This window comes from Peromyscus californicus, unplaced genomic scaffold, assembly GCF_007827085.1.
Source record: "Peromyscus californicus insignis strain IS unplaced genomic scaffold, ASM782708v3 Scaffold_16__1_contigs__length_79575227, whole genome shotgun sequence".
Lineage (NCBI taxonomy): Eukaryota > Metazoa > Chordata > Mammalia > Rodentia > Cricetidae > Peromyscus > Peromyscus californicus.
Genome location: NW_026294458.1, coordinates 75111837 through 75130951, shown reverse-complemented (window position 1 = coordinate 75130951; position 19115 = coordinate 75111837). Strand labels below are relative to the sequence as shown.

Sequence of the window (19115 nt, the reverse complement as noted above, 5' to 3'; positions counted from 1 at the left end):
TGGCCACAGGCAGACAGACACAGGACTCCACCTAGGGTCTGGTGGCAGCCCTCCTTTGCCTGTGCCCCTTCCAACTGTCCTTGGTCTGCTGCTTAACCAGCACATCAACACCCGGCCTGGGGGACCCACTCTGGAGTTAGGGCTTATTAGCGTCCGAGGCATGGCCTGGGGACCATCACGTTTAATATCCCTCTCACACAATCCATCCATCATGTGGAGTCAGCTGTACCCTCCACATGTTTCTGATTCCCCTAATAGCCAGGTCTCTGCTGAACACCCCACCCCTGTGTCTGCTGGGCTCTGGCACTCAGAAGAGCCTATTGGGATGGTGTGCCTGGCCTCCCGAAGCAACCTTCCAGAACATGTTTTCTTTAAATAAGAATTTTTGTTTTCTGATCCTTGGCATTCATATTGTGCTTTAAGTAGGTAAGATCTGCATGTAGCATAAAAGGCATTAATAGCCAAAAGGCAGACCCTAGGCTGGGATGTAGCTCAGTTGGTAGAGCACTTGCCTAGCACGCATGAAGCCCTGCTTCTATCCCCAGCACTACATACGTGAGGCACAGTGGTGCAGGTCTGGAATCCTAGCACTTGAGAGGCGAAGGCAGAGGGTCAGAAGTTCAAGGTCATCCTCGGATACATGTTAAGTTGAGACCAGCCTGGACTACTTGGTGCCCTGTCTCAAAAACAAAAAGCAAGTGTTTATCCCACCCAGCTCCTTCTCCATGTTCTGGAGTGGGTGCCCTGGGTGTACTAAACCATCATGTCTATGATGCTCTGAAGAGTTTTTGACTTCAAAATGGGATTTTGTTTAAAGCAGTGGTTCTAAACCTTCCTAATGCTCAGTTCCTCGTGTTGCGGTGACCCCCAACCATAAAATTATTTCATTGCTACTTCATAACTGTAGTTTTGCTACTGTTATAAATTGTGATGTAACTATCTGAGAACTGCTACTTTAAAGTCATTTTCCCAGGAACACTTACTTGAAAAGCATTTGTTTTCATCCAGTGCGGACCTTTGCTGTTTGGAGCTTGACCCTCCCTCGTTGTGAGGGTCATCCTGTGTCCCTAACTCTGCCCTCTAGAGGCCACTAGTGACACCGACTCATCATCAGTTGGAACAAACAGGAATGTCTCTAGATAACGCCTGATGATATCTTGGGTGCAAAGGCGGTGGAGAGGGGCCATCTCCTTCAGGGAGAACCTGGGACTTACAGCCATTATTAAATCCTATCAGCATCTCACTAGTGAAAAGGCTTTGGCTGCTTAGAAAGACTCCAGACCTCCACTGTGATGTCAAAGAAATGCTTGGTTACAAGTTGAAAATTATCGGAGGTTCGTGATGGACAGATGGGGTTTCATTGCACTCAGTTGCTAGTGGTGTGTGTTTGAACTTTTGAAATTGAATGGGCCATGTTTACACGGTCTTTGGGTTTTCATAATAGAGATGATGCTTGTGTTGAGCAAGGCTCCAGCAGAGGCAGAGACCAGCAAAGGCCGCAACTGGGAGATGAACAGGAAACACTAGGAACCTTTTTCCTCAGGGTGGGATTTGAATCTGAGAGTCCTCTAGTTAACCTCAAGACAGAACATACTTGGTTAGAAATGCCATAATGACTTGTGATTAAAAAATAATAATAAGCCGGGCGGTGGTGGCGCACGCCTTTGATCCCAGCACTCGGGAGGCAGAGGCAGGTGGATCTCTGTGAGTTCGAGGCCAGCCTGGTCTACAGAGCAAGATCCAGGAAAGGCGCAAAGCTACACAGAGAAACCCTGTCTCGAAAAACCAAAAAAAAAAAAATAATAATAAGTCAGGCGGTGGTGGCGCACGCCTTTAATCCCAGCACTCGGGAGGCAGAGGCAGGTGGATCTCTGTGAGTTCGAGGCCAGCCTGGGCTACAGAGTGAGTTCCAGGACAGGCACCAAAACTACACAGAGAAACCCTGTATCAAAAAAACAAAAGAAGAAGAAGAAGAAGAAGAAGAAGAAGAAGAAGAAGAAGAAGAAGAAGAAGAAGAAGAAGAAGAAGAAGAAGGAAGAGGAGGAGGAGGAGGAGGAGGAGGAGGAGGAAGGAGCTGGAGCAAAGGCTCACAGGGTAAGAGCACTTGTTGCTCTTGCAGAGAACGGGGTTCAGTCCCTAACACCCACATGGAGGCTCACAACAGTCTGTAACTGTAGTCCTAAATGACCCAATGCCCTCTTCTGGCATCCACAGGCACACAGACACACTTGCAAGCAAAATACCCATTCACACAAAACAATAAAACCATTTAAATAAGTCCACTACTGATAAGAAGCCCACAGATAGCCATGAGCCCTGGAGGAAATGCTGTGGACAATTGCCCTGATGCCCAGAACCTGGACGTGCTGAATTAGATTCTGGAATGGGCCCCAAAACTGATTTGATTGGTACTGTTGGGTTAGCAAGACAAGATGAACATGCTATTTAGGAAAAGTAGCTCAGCAAAGAGCAGAGGGAAAGTCCCACCCCGTGCAGGTCCCCAAAGATCCTCTTCAATCACAGAACGAACCAGAGCGGCCTGAGGGTCCATGACCTCAGAAGTATTACAAGTCCCAGGTTGCAGTCTATTTCCTCAGGACCCTGCATGGGATCAGCCCACAGACTCTCCTCAGAGTTACTAAGGGCCTGAAGACCACTTGGGAAGATAGTCCTTTCTTAATGAGGTCCATGTTCCAAAACAGGCAAAGTGCTCCTCACATCCCTTCTCTGCCCAGCCTCAGGGGGCCTCCTGGGGTGTTTCAGCACAAGCAAACTTGACCTTTAAGATCCCAAATTCTAAGTCATGAGTATTTTAACTATGTGTGTGTGGTGGGGTGCTGGGGGTGTTAGTGAGGAGAAAAGGGGTGTCATCAGCTTTTCAACTACAGTTGAAAAGTACCACAGGGTCCCTGGCTTTAATGGTGCAACTTCCTATAGATACATAAGAAGTCACAGAGAGGGGACGTAGAAAGGGGCGTAATTCAGAACAAATCATTTGACACTCCCTCCTCACCCCACCCCTACCCCACCCCACCCCCACCAAATATTTCAAGAAGGAAGAAATGCGTCAACTGTCCAGATCCTCATAACTCAGGCAACTGAGGAGAAGGGGAGGCACAGGGAGCCCCCACCCCACCCCCAGCCAGAAGAAGTGTCTTTCGCAGACCCTGGGATGCTGTAAGAGCTCCTTTGATGATTGCCTTTGATCTTCTGAAGGCATAAGGGGGTCCTCGCTTTCAAAAACGCTGCAAGAATGGACTCCTGGTGTCTGGATGCAAGGCCTGGTCTGTGTGAAGGATGACCTGTAACTAGCCGTCCCCCAAAAGACTTGGGGGGAGGGTGCAGAACCGGAAGGGGACAGACCAAACCAAACACAAGTCGCTGCTTCAACTCAGGACCTTACTGCTACCCACTCACACCTGAGACCCCAAGGCTCTTTAGAAACACACTGCCCTTGGACCTTTATTAGAACCCAATTGTTGAGCCTCCAAGCCAAGCCTCCGATGTAAATGGAGAAAGTGCAAGGGAGGGGGGAGAATTGGCAAGAGTGCCGAGCCCCCTCCCCTTCCTCCCTCTACCTCCAGCCCTCCCCCCTCTCCTTTCCCAGGCTCCCTCTTTCTCTCTCTGTGGGTTTCTGTCTGTAATGTCTCCACCACCTCCCCCATCCCGAGCCCCCTGCCCTGGTACAAGAGCCCTGAAAGTCTTTCTGTGTCTACCCACAAACACCACGGTGCCAACCTGCTATTTACAATCCCTCAAACAAGCGAGAGCAACTGGCACCCCCCGAAGTGGCCAGGGCGTCGTGGTTTTGTGATTAGGTTCCTTTCAGCAATTAGTAAATTTATTGTCCTCACCATTATCGCATGGCTGCTCGGCCGACGTCCTTATGGTTGGGCTTTGTCGTATTTCAGCCAGATCTCTTCCCATCTCTCCCAACTGTCCCATCCCATCAAAAGCTGATCTGCAGTCCTGCCGCAGGATGGAGTCAGAGTTGGAGTAAAACACCGCGACGTCTCGTTTTGGCTCCGGGGCATGTGAGAGGGAATATGCTTTGTTCAGGGGAGGGACAGCTGCCTGTGGCCAGAGCAGGCAGTCTGAATTCTCCCTAGCCTCAAATTCACCGTTCAGTCCAAGAGTACTCTTCCTCCAAAGATTATCAGGGGTGTGTGTAACGGGGGGAACCTCAGAGGAAAATAGCGAAATCTCTGATGCAGAGACTGTCCCCCAGAAATGTCCACCCAGAGCAGGGTGAGGACCGGATGGAGGAGCCGTGTGAGTGAGTCTGCTATCTCTCTCTCCCCCACCCCACCCCCGTTCCTGGATGGTATTCCCTGCCAGCACGCTGGGAAATGGAGACTTGGGCTTGGGGGAGCCAAGAACTTACAGGACTCCAGAATTCTCAGTATCACTCCCTGGGTCCCCAAATGAAAGCCTAGCTGCTAACATCCCAGCTGAGCAGCTGACACAGGCCCCTGACTGTAGGTGTGGGGACTCTTGGGTGACTTAATTTTCTTGCCTAGTAAACGGTGAATAGTCCCCGCCATCACACACTGTTTCTGATTTTAGGAATTGACCCAAACTTAGACAAAAATGTGGAATAAGGTTACAGGATTGGGTGACCCTCTGCTTTTCAGGGGGCACTTTATACCATATCAGCTCATTTTCACCTCATCACACATTGGAAAGAGAAGAGTGTGGTGGTGTGTGTGTGTGTGTGTGTGTGTGTGTGTGTGTGTGTGTGTGTGTGCGCACGTGTGCATGAGAGGGGTGGGGCAGGATTGTCATGTATGGTATTGGAGCCAGATCCTAGGCTGAAGTCCAGCTTGGACCATACCTTCGCCGGGCAGCCTCGGGAACCACTGCCTCTGTTTGCTTCTTCAGGAAGTACCCCAGTAAGAATTCAGTGTCATTGAACTGGTGTGACAATTACGTAAAGCTCCCAACCACCTGTCTTAGTTTCCACTGTCATTGCCAAATAACAGCATATTGATTAGGTTATAGGACAGCCTAAGACCAGATAGGCAGAGAAGGCCCCCCGAACATCCTGGATTCCTCAGGCATCCGCTGTACCTGCTCCATCCTTGTTCCTGTGGCACACGTACGCTGTATAATTCCTTCGAGGATTTTGTTTGTCTGTCTGTTTAGTTTTTCCACCCCTCCAGCCCCCCAAATGGAGCTCAGTGACACATTTGTTCACTGAGTGTTTTCTGAGCATCGCAGCTTGAACATTGGCGTGTCCTCAACCTCCAGATATTGGGCACCTTATATCTCAGTAGCTGGGTCCCTTTGCAAGCCTTGTTAGAGATGGGGGAAGAGGAGCTGCTGGAAGCTCCTGGGGCTTTCTCAGCCCTGCTGCAAGAGGAGAAGTCCTCCCTCCCCCGCCTCCAACAACACGCAGAGACTTTCCCAGGTCAGGTTAATTAATCTCGTCTGTGTGAACGCATTTGAACCTGATATTGAGTATGCAAATGTGTGTGGAGGAATAAGGCAATATCTTTTGTGCAAGCTGGCACTGGTGTCCTCTCTGAGAACAGTATTCCCCAGGGCAGGTACAGCTGTGGGAGGGACCAGAATCCACAGCTGTAATTCCACTCCATGTATCAATTATTCATCCCTTTCAGCACACCAGCTCTGCATGGCCACCTGTGGGCCATCCTGGCCCCAGAAATCTGCTTAGGGGCTCATTGGGACTCCTAGAAGAGAGTCCCATGGGGCTCCGAGGAGGAGACCGAGGAGACCACAGACACCGCTGGGCCCTGAGCACTGCACATGAGCAGCCATGAGGAGGTTTGAAGCCACCCAGGAGGGGTGAGTACCCAGCCAGAGGGAGTTACTTCTACTCCTAGCCTGGGGTCCTGGAGAATGGGGTGAGGTTCAGACTAGCCCCAGGAGCCAAGCACACTGGGGATTCTCGGCAAGTAGGTTGAGGTGTAGTGGTGACCCTGGATATGCATCACAGGGGAGTGTCCCGATCAGAGGGCAGAAACAATTTACTTCAGACATGATCAGGGTGCTGTGGCTCGCGACTATAACCCCAGCTACTGAGGAGGTTCAGGCAAAAGATTTCTAGTTGAAAACCCACCTACAAAATGAGTTCCATCACTCCCTGTTCCCACCCCCCCAAAAAAGTATTTAAAATGTGCTGCATGAGCAAAGTGTGCAGTCTGGGTGTGGTTTGTTCTGCTAAGGCCAGGGGAGTCAGAACCAGCAGCCAGGGAGAGTGGGCTATAAAGCTCATTGTCGAGTCTTAGGAACTGGTAACGAACTCTTGGCTACACACGCGTGTGTGTGCATCACACACGGCAGAGAGTGGATCACAGAAGAGATCCGTGTCCTGAAAGAAAGAGGTTGTAGTTAGGTGAGTAGTCAGAGAGAGACCTTCACACCATTAAAACAGACCCCAAAAGGAAGACACCAGGCAGAGCGCTCCCTCATGACTGGCCGGTGTCTTCCCTGACAGTCCCCCAGTTCTGTGGTGGTGACCACTACCCTCAGAGAAGCTGGGCCAGGGTAGAAATGCTTTCAAGGTGAGACTGAGTACAAAGTGTGCTTGTCCAGGCGAACCAGGATGCCCCTTCCTATTGGACAGTGAACCCCAGGAAGAACACCGGTCTTGTTTTGTTTGGCTGCTGGGAAGTTAAATGTTTTGCTTGCAACTGAAGTGGCTTCCTTTAGGGTTAGAGCTTGGATGGGGTCATTTCCATCCTTCTGTTTCTTGGTTCTTATACTCTGACACACACCCCTTTATAACACTTTTCTGGTACTTGGGACTTTTATTGCAACCATTTAAAAATCGTCTTTAATATGTATATGCGTATGTGACAGTGGTGAATGTTCATAACTTAATGAAAGAAGACCTCTGGGCACACCTATGGGATGGACTAAACTAGGTTGGCCTGTGGGCACTCCTGTGGGATGGACACTAGGTTAGCCTGTGGGCACTCCTGTGGGATGGACACTAGGTTGGCCTGTGGGCACTCCTGTGGGATGGACACTAGGTTAGCCTGTGGGCACTCCTGTGGGATGGACACTAGGTTAGCCTGTGGGCACTCCTGTGGGATGGACACTAGGTTAGCCTGTGGGCACTCCTGTGGGATGGACACTAGGTTAGCCTGTGGGCACTCCTGTGGGATGGACACTAGGTTAGCCTGTGGGCACTCCTGTGGGATGGACACTAGGTTAGCCTGTGGGCACTCCTGTGGGATGGACACTAGGTTAGCCTGTGGGCACTCCTGTGGGATGGACACTAGGTTAGCCTGTGGGCACTCCTGTGGGATGGACACTAGGTTAACCTGTGGGCACTCCTGTGGGATGGACACTAGGTTGGCCTGTGGGCACTCCTGTGGGATGGACACTAGGTTAGCCTGTGGGCACTCCTGTGGGATGGACACTAGGTTAACCTGTGGGCACTCCTGTGGGATGGACACTAGGTTAACCTGTGGGCACTCCTGTGGGATGGACACTAGGTTAGCCTGTGGGCACTCCTGTGGGATGGACACTAGGTTAGCCTGTGGGCACTCCTGTGAAGGATTTTCTTGATTAGGTGGATTGAGGTGGAAGAGTGGGCAGCTCCGTTTCCTCTGTTGGGTTCTGCACAGAAAGGAGAAAGCCAGGTGAGCACCAGCTTTAGTCAATTCTTGACAGTGGACACAATGCGACCTCCTTCTCCTTCTCAAGCTCCTGGTGCCCTGACTTCACCACCATGATGGACATTCCCTTGAACCGGCGGGTGAACTGAGCCAGCTCCGCCTCCTTTAAGTCACTTTTGTCCAGGTTCTTTAACTACAACCCTGCCGGTGGGGGCGACGGTGGCACAGTGGAGCAGACTTGCCTCCTTTTCTTGGAGAGTTTCATGACTCTTGCTTAGAACCCATAAGTGCCGACCAGACACTTCCACCATTTGCGAGACACCTGGGGCTCCAGAGAGCGATGTGCCCAGGGCTGGGGAGGAGGACTCAGTTGGTAAAGTGCTTGCTTTGGGAGCACGAGGACCCGAGTCCCATCCCCAGACATGTTTAAAAAGAGAGTCACGTTGGTGCACAATAAAATCCCATAGAAAGAGGCAAAGATACATAGACCGTGGGGCTCTCTGGGTGGCCGGCCCACCTACTTGGTGAATTCCAGATCAGTGAAAGACCCTGTCTCAAAAAAAAAAAAAAAAAAAAAAAAAAAGTGGCCGGATGGTGGTGGCGCACGCCTTTAATCCCAGCATTCGAGAGGCAAAGCCAGGTGGATCTCTGTGAGTTCAAGGCCAGCCTGGTCTACAGAATGAGATCCAGGACAGGCACCAAAACTACACAGAGAAACCCTGTCTTGAAAAAACAAACAAACAAAAATGTACAGTGCCTGAGGAATGATACCTAAAGTTGTCCTGTGCCCTCACACATACATGCAACTGAAAACACACACACACGTGCACACACAATGCTGTCACCTCAACTTGGACCCGCCATGGCAGCATTCAAGCACACAGCAATAATCAAAGAACACCACAATGAACCGTGGTGGACGGTGCCTGGATGTGACACCTGTATGTGCTCTTTCCCAGGCATGTGAGTGAGGTGTCCTCATGAAGGAAGGACACGAAGCTGGCTGTGGAGGCAGACTCAGGGACTGTTCGCCGCGGTAGGACGAGGGAGGGATCAGGACAGACCGGCACTGTGTGGAGGGCTGTGTGCCACGACAGTGGTGTAGCAGTCTGGTGTGGCCAGCTAGCTTCTCCCCAGGGCATTTCATCTGAGCACAAGGACTGTGAGACAGAAGAGATTGGTGGGTTTGCCCACCTCTGCCACGCTGAAGATGTTGCCGGCAGCGGGAGAAAGCAGGATGCTTTCTGCCAGAGCTGTGATGTTCACAGCCTTGTTCCAGCTCTCACAGGGGAGCTGGCGTCTGTCACCCTCCCTGTCTTCCTGTGTGCTGCATGGTGTGCCCAGATGCTGCCCCGCCCTCCCAGGATTCCTAGAAAGCAGGATAGTGCCTTCAAAGTTATTCATTGTCATTTGTCAAATGGAAGTTTTGTTTTTCGATTTTGTGTTTTGAGACGGTCTCCTGTAGTCCAGGCTGGCTTCCGACTCACTCTGTAGCTGAGGGTGACCTTGAACTTCTGACCCTTCTGCCTCCACCCACTGAGTGCTAAGGTTACAGACTCATGCCACCATGCCCAGTTTATGTGGCACTGGGGATTGACCTCAGAGCTTCAAGGGTGCTCGGCAAGCGAGCACTCCACCAACGGAGACGCATCTGCCGCTCAGAAGTGGAAGTGTTTCGTGAATTCACACTGCGCTCCAGTAAATGAAGCTGCAGCTGCTTTTCTCTGTTACTGAGATAGAGAAATGATAGGATAAAAGGGTAGATTATTGAATCTACTCTCAAAAGAAAAATGGGAGAATATGGATATGATACGATAAAAAGGTAGATTATTGAATCTACTTTTAAAAAGCAACTACTACTTTTAAATATTTTACATTGGATGGATTTTTGTATATTGTATACAAATTGTATACATTGATACAAATTTGAGATTAATTTTGTTAGAAAATACTGTACGTATATTTCTACTCTTGTTCAACGTATTGTATCTATACAGCTCATTGAACAATGTAATGCAAATTTCTAGTCCTTGAAAGTTATTATCACCAACTAATTAGGATATAAAGAAATGCAGGTTAGTAGTTAGTCACCTATTAAAATCAAACTCGTAGTCAGGTTAGGTATGTTTTCAAGGTCAAACAGAGATATTTTAGATAAACAGGTCACCTTCAAACACTTCAGAGATCTACAGAATATGGCATTTAAGATGTTTTAATAACATAGATTCTTTTTTTTATGACAATGAGACATGTCTGCTTCTGACAGTACCAATCTACTTCAGAGAAGATGATGAGCATTGAAGAAACTCCTTATGGAGTTTACTTTCTTTGTGGCAAAAGTTAGCCACTGGGCAAGAAAACGCCCTTGCCTCGACTGCTGACAGTACACTGTCCAAAATGGACAAGCAGGACACGAAAGAAAGGACTACCGAACCTTGCCAAGACAAGGTAGGAAGGCTCTTTAGAAAATCCTGCTTCACAGGAAAGTCTGTCAGATATGCTAGGCCTGTAGGCCGAAGATGATGCTCCAACATTGCAGAGGAACCTTGGGTGACTGTCCAGGCAGCCAGCTGTTTCTGTCATTTCTCACAATTTTTGGAAGTTGCTTGTTTGCACTTCCTGCTTACTCAGTTAATATTACTTCCTTCTCGGGTGGTCTCTGGGGGAGTTGAAGACTAGATCCTTATAGTTTTCCTTGTTAACAAATTCAGAAAAGAAACTCACTACAGAAGTGTAAAGTGTATAAGTTTGAAAGACATCAAAAGATAGTTTTCAGTTGGTAATGCAAATTAGGATAGAAGGTGAGTTAGGTACAACATTTTAGACTTACTATAATAAATAATGGAGTATTTTCCCATAATCTGTGAAATATTAATGAACTGGACATTGTTAATGTAATTCCTGACTGTATATATTATATATACTTAATTTACTTATTGTATATAGTTTTTCTTATATTAATTATAACCTTCTTTTATTATTTTAGACAAAAAAAGAGAAAATGTGGTGATATATTGTGTACCCTAATAAAATTTGTCTGAAGATCAGAGGACAGAACAAGCCACTAGATTAAACACAGAGGCCAGGCAGTGGTGGCACACACCTTTAATCCTAGTATTTGGGGGTCACATGCCTATAATCCCAGCACTTGAGATCTCACGCCTTTAATCCCAGTATTTGGGAAGCACACACGCCATTAATCCCAGCACTAGGAAGGAAGTGAAATGTCTGGGCAGAGAAAGCTATATAAGGCGTGAGGAGACAGGAACTAGAGGCTTTTCAGGCTGAGGAGTTGGTAAGGCTGTGGCTTGTTCCTTTGTCTCTCTGATCTTTCAGCATCTACCCCAATTTCTGGCCCTGGGTTTGGTTTTGTTTTGTTTTGTTTTGTTTTTATTAAAAGACCATTTAGCAATTCGTGGCACAGTTACTGAAGTAACACTGGTTTTGAGGGCTGCTTGCTGTTGTCAGTGTTTCCTGTGTTGGAACACGGTCCCCATAACCACTCTGTTTATTTTAGTGTTTTTCTGGGCTGGAAATGGAGGGGCTCACCCACAGTAGGCAAGTGCTCTTCACTAAGCCCCACATGCCACTGCCGCCTTTCAGACTCTGCCTCCCACTCCGGACACACAAACTGTCTCTTCCGCAGCTGCAGACACAGTAGCTGGAGCATCTCCAAGTGTGAGAGTATCTGGCTTCCGGAGGGCCTCAGGGATGGGATGGGTGAAAAGATTACAGAGAGAACCACCCAGAAAGTCTCCCCACTTGGTATCTGCTGTGGTTAGCTTTAACAGTTACTGACACAGCCGAGAGTCACCTGAGAAGGGAGTCTCAGTTGAGAGATTGCCAAGACCAGATTGGCCTGGGTATATCTTTGGGGATTGTTAATTTATGAAGGAGGGCCCAGTCCACTGTGGGCGGCACCACTCCCTGGGCAGGTAGTCCTGGGCTGTGTAAGAAAGCTAGCTCAGCATGAACCTGAGGGGGATCCAGTAATCAGCATCCTCCATGGCCTCAGCTCCAAGTTCTTGCTTGAGTTCCTGCCCTGGCTTCCCCCAGTGATGGAGAGTGACCCGGAAGTGTCAGCCAAATAAACCCTTTACTCTCCTGAGTTGCTTCTGGTCAGTGTTTTATCACAGCAGTAGTGGAAGAACAGGGCACAGCCAAGAAGTGCAGCTTAAACAGCACCTTCCCCGCGTATGGCCTGAGCTCCCACCACGCCACCACTGTTCTGTGGTCTGTGCATCTGGCTCCTAACCCCAGCTGCTCTCCCCACACTCCCCCAGGGAAGATGCACCCGGATGCACCTACCCTCCTGAGCTGAGCCTGCTGCCTTCCCGCTGCTAGCTGCCCTCTGGAATCACGGAGCATGCTGAATTTACACGCCTCCGTATCACAGAGGCAGCTCTATAGATGTTAAGTGTCAAGACTCTTGGTGCTTGTAAAACAAACCACAATCAGGGTGTGGTGACTCCAGCAGGCAGATACATGATGTCAATCTTCCATACAGATCTTGCAAGCCATTTGGTAACATAGTAACTTTATATGGCTGGAGCGCCAGCTGTGGATATTTAAAGGGGGGAAACATTTTTTATATCTAGACAAATGTATCTCCGATCATAAGTTAAATGTTTTCTTTAGTGGAAATTTTCCTTTCTCATCATATTTTCTAAAGAAACCCTGCCTTTCTTTCTGTTGTTTCTGCAGGTTTCCTTTTCTAAGACTGCGTGTGTGAGTGTGCATGTGCGTGTGCATGTGTGTATGCAAATGTGAGTGTGTATGAGTGTGTGAGAATGTATATGTGTGAGTGTGTGTGTGTGTGTGTGAAACTGGACACTATACCTATAGCTCCACACATGCTGGGTAAGTGCTTTACCAGTGAGCTATATGTATCCAGCCCCATTTTTACCTCTTATTTTGAGTTTTACACGATAGTCCTGACTAGCCTTGAATTCACTCTGTAGCCCAGGTTAGCCTTGAATTTGCCATCCTCCTGCCTCAGGCTCCCTGACGACTGGTGTTCTTAGCCTGTGCTACCAGGCACTGCTAAGAAGTATATATATTTTTAAATCTAGAGTTCTCTCCTAACATGTCAGTTTACTCTCTCTGTAGTAACAGTATTTCCTGAGGCTTCATGCAGGAGACTGACTAATGCCAAGGTCATGTGATGTAGTAAGTAACAGTATTTCCTGCGGCTTCATGCAGGAGACTGAGTAATGCCAAGGTCATGTGAGGGCTTTCGGGGAGAAGATAAATATTTTGACTGCCAGCCGGCTGCTTTTTGCAGCATGTCACACTCCAGTGATGTTTATAGCAGAGCAGACCCTCTTCAGAGGTGATGGATTCTGAGACAAATTTTTTTTACTTTTTGAGATGGGGGTGGGGTTGAGCCTGAGGTTTGGGCGTGGTCTCACCTCATTGCCCAGGCCAGTCTCCAGCACCTGGACTCCCAGGGTCCTTCTGCTTCAGCCTCCTGAGTAACTGGGGTTCAGCAACCATGGTGGGGGGAGTTGTTCTATCACATTTTTCCAGTTGACTAAAGTGCCACATGACTGTCTCATGAACTGTTGAATATACTTATTTCTGTGTTTACCAGCATAAGACCATGAGAAGTCATGTTCAGCTACTGGACACGAGCTCCTATGGCCAGTCATTCTGCGTCTTCAGAAACCCCCGACTTTGAAATGCCAGCTCCGGACACACCCAGACAGAATGTAATATGCTTTAGCACCATGTGTTAAAATGAAAAGTACATTACATTTTTAATTGTTTGGATAACACAGAATAGATGCTCCTTAATTTTAAATTGATTGTAAAAATAAACATTGCAGGACCTGAGAGTGTGTAATCCAGTGGTAAAGCATGGGCTTAACATGTAAGGGGCCCTTGGGTCAATCCTCAGCTCTGAAAAATTCATACATATAGTTATGCACATATACATATACATATATGTGTATATATATGAAGTAAACATTACAGAAAATCTTTGGGCTTCAATCTTAATCCTCTACTGTCCTATCCTTGGACAGTGTTGGTCTAGGTGTATATACAGAGGCCTTTAGAGGTAAATTTACAGAACTAGACATATGGCTTCAGGGTAGAACGCTTACCTAGCATGTATAAGTCCTGAGTTCAAAGGCCCAGCACCACTAAGAACACAAAGCAAAGTATTCACAGACACACAGTCATGTGTGGATGTGCGTTCATACTTCCTTAAAGTACCTGCCAATTTTTCAGTCTTGTTCATTGAAGGCAAATTATTCTCACAAACTTCTCTTTAACAAAGTCTATTCTGGGACTCGTTTTGCCCTGGACAGCCTGTCTTGGAGGCCGTCCTGTGTGAGTTTATCTACGTGTGCCATTCTGTCATTGAGCTGTCACCCCCAGCCAGACAGCCCATCCCTCCCCAGGTACATCTGAAATGTCAGCACGTCCCCCTGTTCTCCACCCACTCACACCCAAGACTGTTTTGCCCTCGACCTCCTCCGTCAGATCTGACGTTTCCTTCGCTGCCTCTTACTCCTCTTGTGATGCTTAGATTCCTCTCGGTTGCTCTTCCAGTGTCACGTGACCTTCCCCCACTCTTCTCGATTCTGCACTTACATCCACTGGTCCACTCTGCGCTGCATCCTTGTGTCCAGTGCACCGTAGATGCTTAGTAACATCAAGGAGCCCCTAAGGAGGTGCACAGAAGTGTGTCTAAGGAAACCGCTGCTGCATGATGGATGTACAGAGGGAAGGCAGAGCTGTGGTGGGTCAACCGATGGCTGCCATGGCTGTGCAGCAGAAGTTGCTCATCAGAGTTCCCTCAACCCAACATGCCCCTTTAGTTAGGGAGACTCAAGGCAGCTTCTTCATTTGTGGAGCATTGCCTGCCTGAAACGCAACTGTGGAACCGGCTTCCCACAGTGCTTCTGCCCCTGTTAAAAATAAACCAAGCTCGACTGGGTTTGCTTTGTTCAAATTAATGCAAATATTCCACACCCCTTCAAAACCTGCCTTTGAGCTAAAAGCCTGATGTGGATATTTAATCTTTAACCAAAATGCAGAGGGACACACACACAAATCCTGGAAAAAACAGCCTCATTAATTGTCCACACAAAACCCACCAGCCAGAAGTCACCTGCTCAGGTGTCAGAGGCTGTGGGCAGGGATGCAGCAATACTAGCACCATCTTAAAATGACGCAGTGGTGGTTGCTCTGTGCCTGATGCTTTCCTTTGTGATATGTATTTCATACGGCGGCTGCTGTGGACTGGAGCAGACTAACAAATACAAGAAATAGGGAAACAATGATTCAAAACGTCTGCATCTCCTATTTAATGAGAAAGGTAACAGTAATTTTAAAAAATATTTTCTTTTTTATAGCGTGTGTGTGTGTGTGTGTGTGTGTGTGTGTGCGCGTGTGCGTGTGTGTGTGCGTGTGTGTGTGTGTGTGTGTGTGTGTGTGTGTGTGAGAATGCGTGTCATGTGTGGGTACCCTCTCGGCCTGAAGAGAGCCTCAGGTCTCCTGGAGCTGGATGGAGTTCAGAGATGATTATGAACTGCTATGTATTTGCTGGAAAACAAATCAGGTCCTCCTCAGAGCAGGACAGAGCTTAGCCATTAAGTCACCTCTCTAGCCCCCCCATACTATTTTTTTAACTAGGAAATACAAATCTGAGTTAAAGGAAAATAATGTAGACGGTTTTCTGTAGTGGTTCTTGTCTCAGATGTGACCCGGGTGGCTGAGGAACATTGTCATCTAAAGGGCACAAGGTAAAGGTTTGGCTTTGTCACTGGAGGGAAGAAACTCGGCCAGCTACACCTTTCTGTGTGTCCAGAAGCACTGTCACAGAGTTTCCATGAGGGAAGGGGATTTTAAATGCAGAAAACTTTCTGTAGAAAGAGATAGCTCCTTTCAAACATGATTAATATGTCTTGTCTGTGGCTTTCTCTTCAAATTATTTGTGATTCTACTGAGGAAGAAACATTTCTTTGTAGTCACAACAGTCGTCTGGGTGAATCCAAACGAGTGTATAAAAGACTTGAGTTACTAGCAGGGTACACTCTGGGGCAGGTCACATGGGGTGATGTCTATCATCCTGTGTAAAGGACAGAGGGCCATGCAAGGTTGCAATTCATCCTGTCTGAGATGGTGGAGAAAAGAATCCATTTCTAGAACTCTCTAGAAGCAATTTCTGGAACTTTCTGGTCCACTTTGATAACTTTCCACAACTTTTAGAATGTTCTGCTACCTCGAAACATGTGCATTCGTTCACTGAAAAGTTAATTTATCAGTATGTAGAATGGGGCCTAGGGTGAATTGCTTGTCTCCAGATCAAGGGCAGGTGCTGCTGTGTGGATGGAGCCCTTGAGAGACCCCAGTTCCTCTAGGCTGGCTGCCTGAGGGAGGGACCTCAGTCAGCTCCTTAGCGCTGTCCTCCTGGGAGAACAGAACAAGCAGGGACCTGCACGCCCATGTCTGGTGAAGCACCAGAGCTGCCTTTTGTATGAGAAGAGAAGGAATGGAACGGAACTTTCCAGAAAGGTTTTCCTAGCTCCCGGCTTCCCCAGTGCACAGAGTTAACAGCTTGGAATCATAGCGAGGATTCAAACCCTGCTAGGCGGTAGAGCGTGGACTCCTCGTTCTGTTACATGGAGCCTGATGATCAGAACAGCACTGGCCCCACACACTAGCAGTGACCGATGGGGGAAGTGTGTCATACTCTGACACGCCACCCTGCACCTGGTAAAGGGCTGGCTGGGTGGCAGTTTCAAGTGTTGGTCTTGATAATGTCATTATTAATCACTTGCCTCTAACAATAAGTAAAGCAATTGGATAACCCAGACCAGTCACCTCCAAGACTCTGGTCAAGAGGGACATGGAAAAACACAGTGTCAAACACGTAACCACGACTTTCAACAGCAGAGCTTCTTAGGACTGGAGAGATGGCTCAACAGTGAAGGCCACACACTGCTGTTATAAAGGGACCTGACTTTGGCTCCCGGGTACCCACCCCCCGCAGGTGGCTTGCAGCTGCCTGTGACCCCAGCTCCAGGGGCTCCAGTGGCCCCTTCTATTCTGCACAGGCACAGCACCTATGCATGGAGACCCCAAAAAGACACATTTTTAAAATTATGTTTAAAAAATTCTAAAGTAAAAAGTAAAGACTTCTAAAAGAACTAGACAGTTGAGTCCACGTGGAAGAGAAAATTGGACCTTTAAAGACAAAACAAAACTAATGTTCACCACCTCATTTCTGCATCAGAACAAGAGGAAAAGAAACTTCCAGGTGACATAATCATGACTTCAGTGTCCAAAGACAATCATTCTTAAAACCAGAGCTCAAATGTCTTAAGCAACCAAATTTATTTTTCCTGAGTGATGGAAGAATAAGTAATAAGGAAAAAAAAAAAGAAACTAGGAAATTAAATGTAAATGTCATGGCGAATGCCTTAACAGTGACGATTCCCCCTTTCCAGCCAAACACAGTGACCTGCTGCCTCTCTGTTTTCTCCCCAGAGAGTCAAGAAATGACTGCATGATAATTCACTTATCTGTAGTGCAGGAACCGCAAGAATAGAACCACATATTATTCAAAATGGGGAATTCACGTCACATTATTTTCCATTGGTGAGTAATGGACGGGAAATGGGAAATGTCACTACAAGGCGGCCTGGCCATCTGGTAGGAGCTTTCCTGTGACTGTGGCAGCTGATCGTAGTGTGGAAAGACTAAGGCAGCAGATCTCAAGCTGTTTGGCTTTCTCCAGGGAACTTGGGTTCATGCATGGAAGGCAGGCAATAAAGTCCAATTATTCTGGATGTGGCTGCACAAGGCATATGAAAATTATCTCACATAGAGCAAAGCTGCAGCTAAGTATTTTTTAGAACAGCCATCAGTCATTCTAGGTAACGGAATCAAACAAACCAACCAATCTCCGCGGAATGACTCATTAATCAAAAGATGGTGGTGAGATGTTGGCAATTTTTCACTGCTCCACGTGTAATATTTTAAGTCTGACGTGCTGACAGGATGTTGGTGTGTAGGAAATTATCACACCCAAGAAGGACAGCCAAGCTTCACAGCGCTGGACCACTTGTATGTTATCTATTTACCACGGAGCCTCTGGTTCGCCCTGTTGAGGCGTTTGTGACTTATATAGGAAACGTGGCGCCTGTAGGTGAAAACAACAGTGGTATGAGACTCTTAGTCAACCGAAACTTCGGGGGAACTCAGTGTTCCTGGGGTCCTTGGAGCAGACCAGAGTCTTGCCCATGGATACCCTAGTCTCCAGAGGTCAGCTTCTTGGTCCTTATGTTCACAGCTGTGGCAGGTCCATGATGATGAATTCCTTATCAACCCTGGAAGAGTGGCCACTTCCGGAGTGAGGTAGGCCCTGCTATTTAGCTTGATGGAGCCTATGGAAAAGATTAATTACATTACAACAGAAAGGAATTTTTTCTTGCGTATGATTGAGCCAACCTCATGAATATCAAGTGTTAGTAGTTGCCTTTTGGGGCTTAAAGTTTATTTAAATGAGCATGCTTTTAAAAATAGTAATAATTAAGTCCTTCACCTGTTTTTATTAATTAAGTCCTTCATCTGCTTTTATTAATAAGTCCTTTGTCTGTTTTTATTAATAAGTCCTTCGTCTGTTTTTATTTTTCTCTACCTCCGTGCAGACACAAACATCTCACAGTCCTGCCGGACTCAGAGGTCTTACGGGTTAATAAGTTCCACAGACTTTTCTAGGGCACAGCTTTGCCTGGAGGGGGGAGCTACGTGAGAAAGAAAATAAAAAGGGGCCGGGGAGACGGCTCAGCCAGGAAGGTTCCTGCCGCATGAACATGAGGACTGAGCTCAGTCCTTAGCACCTATGTAAACACCCAGCACCGTGGTACAGAACGTGTCCATGATACCAGCCCTGAGTGTGGGGTGTGCTAGATCCCTGCAGTTCCTTGTCCCCGCAAAATCAGCAAGCTCCAGGTACATTGTGAGATCCTGTCTCAAAAAAGTAAGAGGGGGAGTGACTGAAGAAGACATCCAGGGTCACCCTCTGGCCTCTGGCACACAGGCATGAACATGTACACATGTGCGCAGGAGATACAATTATAACCCTCTGGCCTCTGGAATATGGGCATGAACACGTACACACAATAATAATCAAAGCAACAGAGAACTATGGAGATCGGAAATGCCTGTTTGAGGAATGTGAATTGGTTACTACGTTGAAAGTACATACTGATTTGACAGTTCATACTCTATTAGATGTAGATGGAAGTTTTGGCTTTTATTCCAGGTGGATACTTTTAATTTTCCAGCTAAAATTATTGAAAAGATACCATTTTTCTCCTTTTTAAAAAAAGACATCATTTATTTTATTGTGTATGTGTGCAAGCATCTATGAGTGCATGTGTACACATGTGTGTGTGGCACCACAGAGTCCAAAAGAGTGCTTAGATCTGGGGTTACAGGTGTCCAACAGGGGTGCTAGGATTTGAACTCTGATCCTCATGACTGAGCAGCCAGTGTTCTTAACCTCTG

General features: G+C 47.5%; 1 protein-coding gene across 12 annotated transcripts in view; it reads left to right on the top strand.

Moving 5' to 3' along the window:
- Positions 1-19115, top strand: part of Cldn14 (claudin 14) — a 103523-nt gene that overhangs the window by 29801 nt on the left and 54607 nt on the right. For 5 of the 12 annotated variants that reach the window (XR_008218930.1, XM_052741247.1, XM_052741245.1 and 2 more), the window contains one exon: positions 5622-5808. The exons of 4 other annotated variants lie outside the window; for them this stretch is intronic. The gene's annotated coding sequence lies outside the window, so the exon portion shown is untranslated. Of the gene's footprint in view, positions 1-5621; positions 5809-17090; positions 17202-19115 lie in introns of all 12 variants that reach the window. 3 more of the 12 variants (XM_052741248.1, XM_052741242.1, XM_052741240.1) reach the window with 2 other exon arrangements.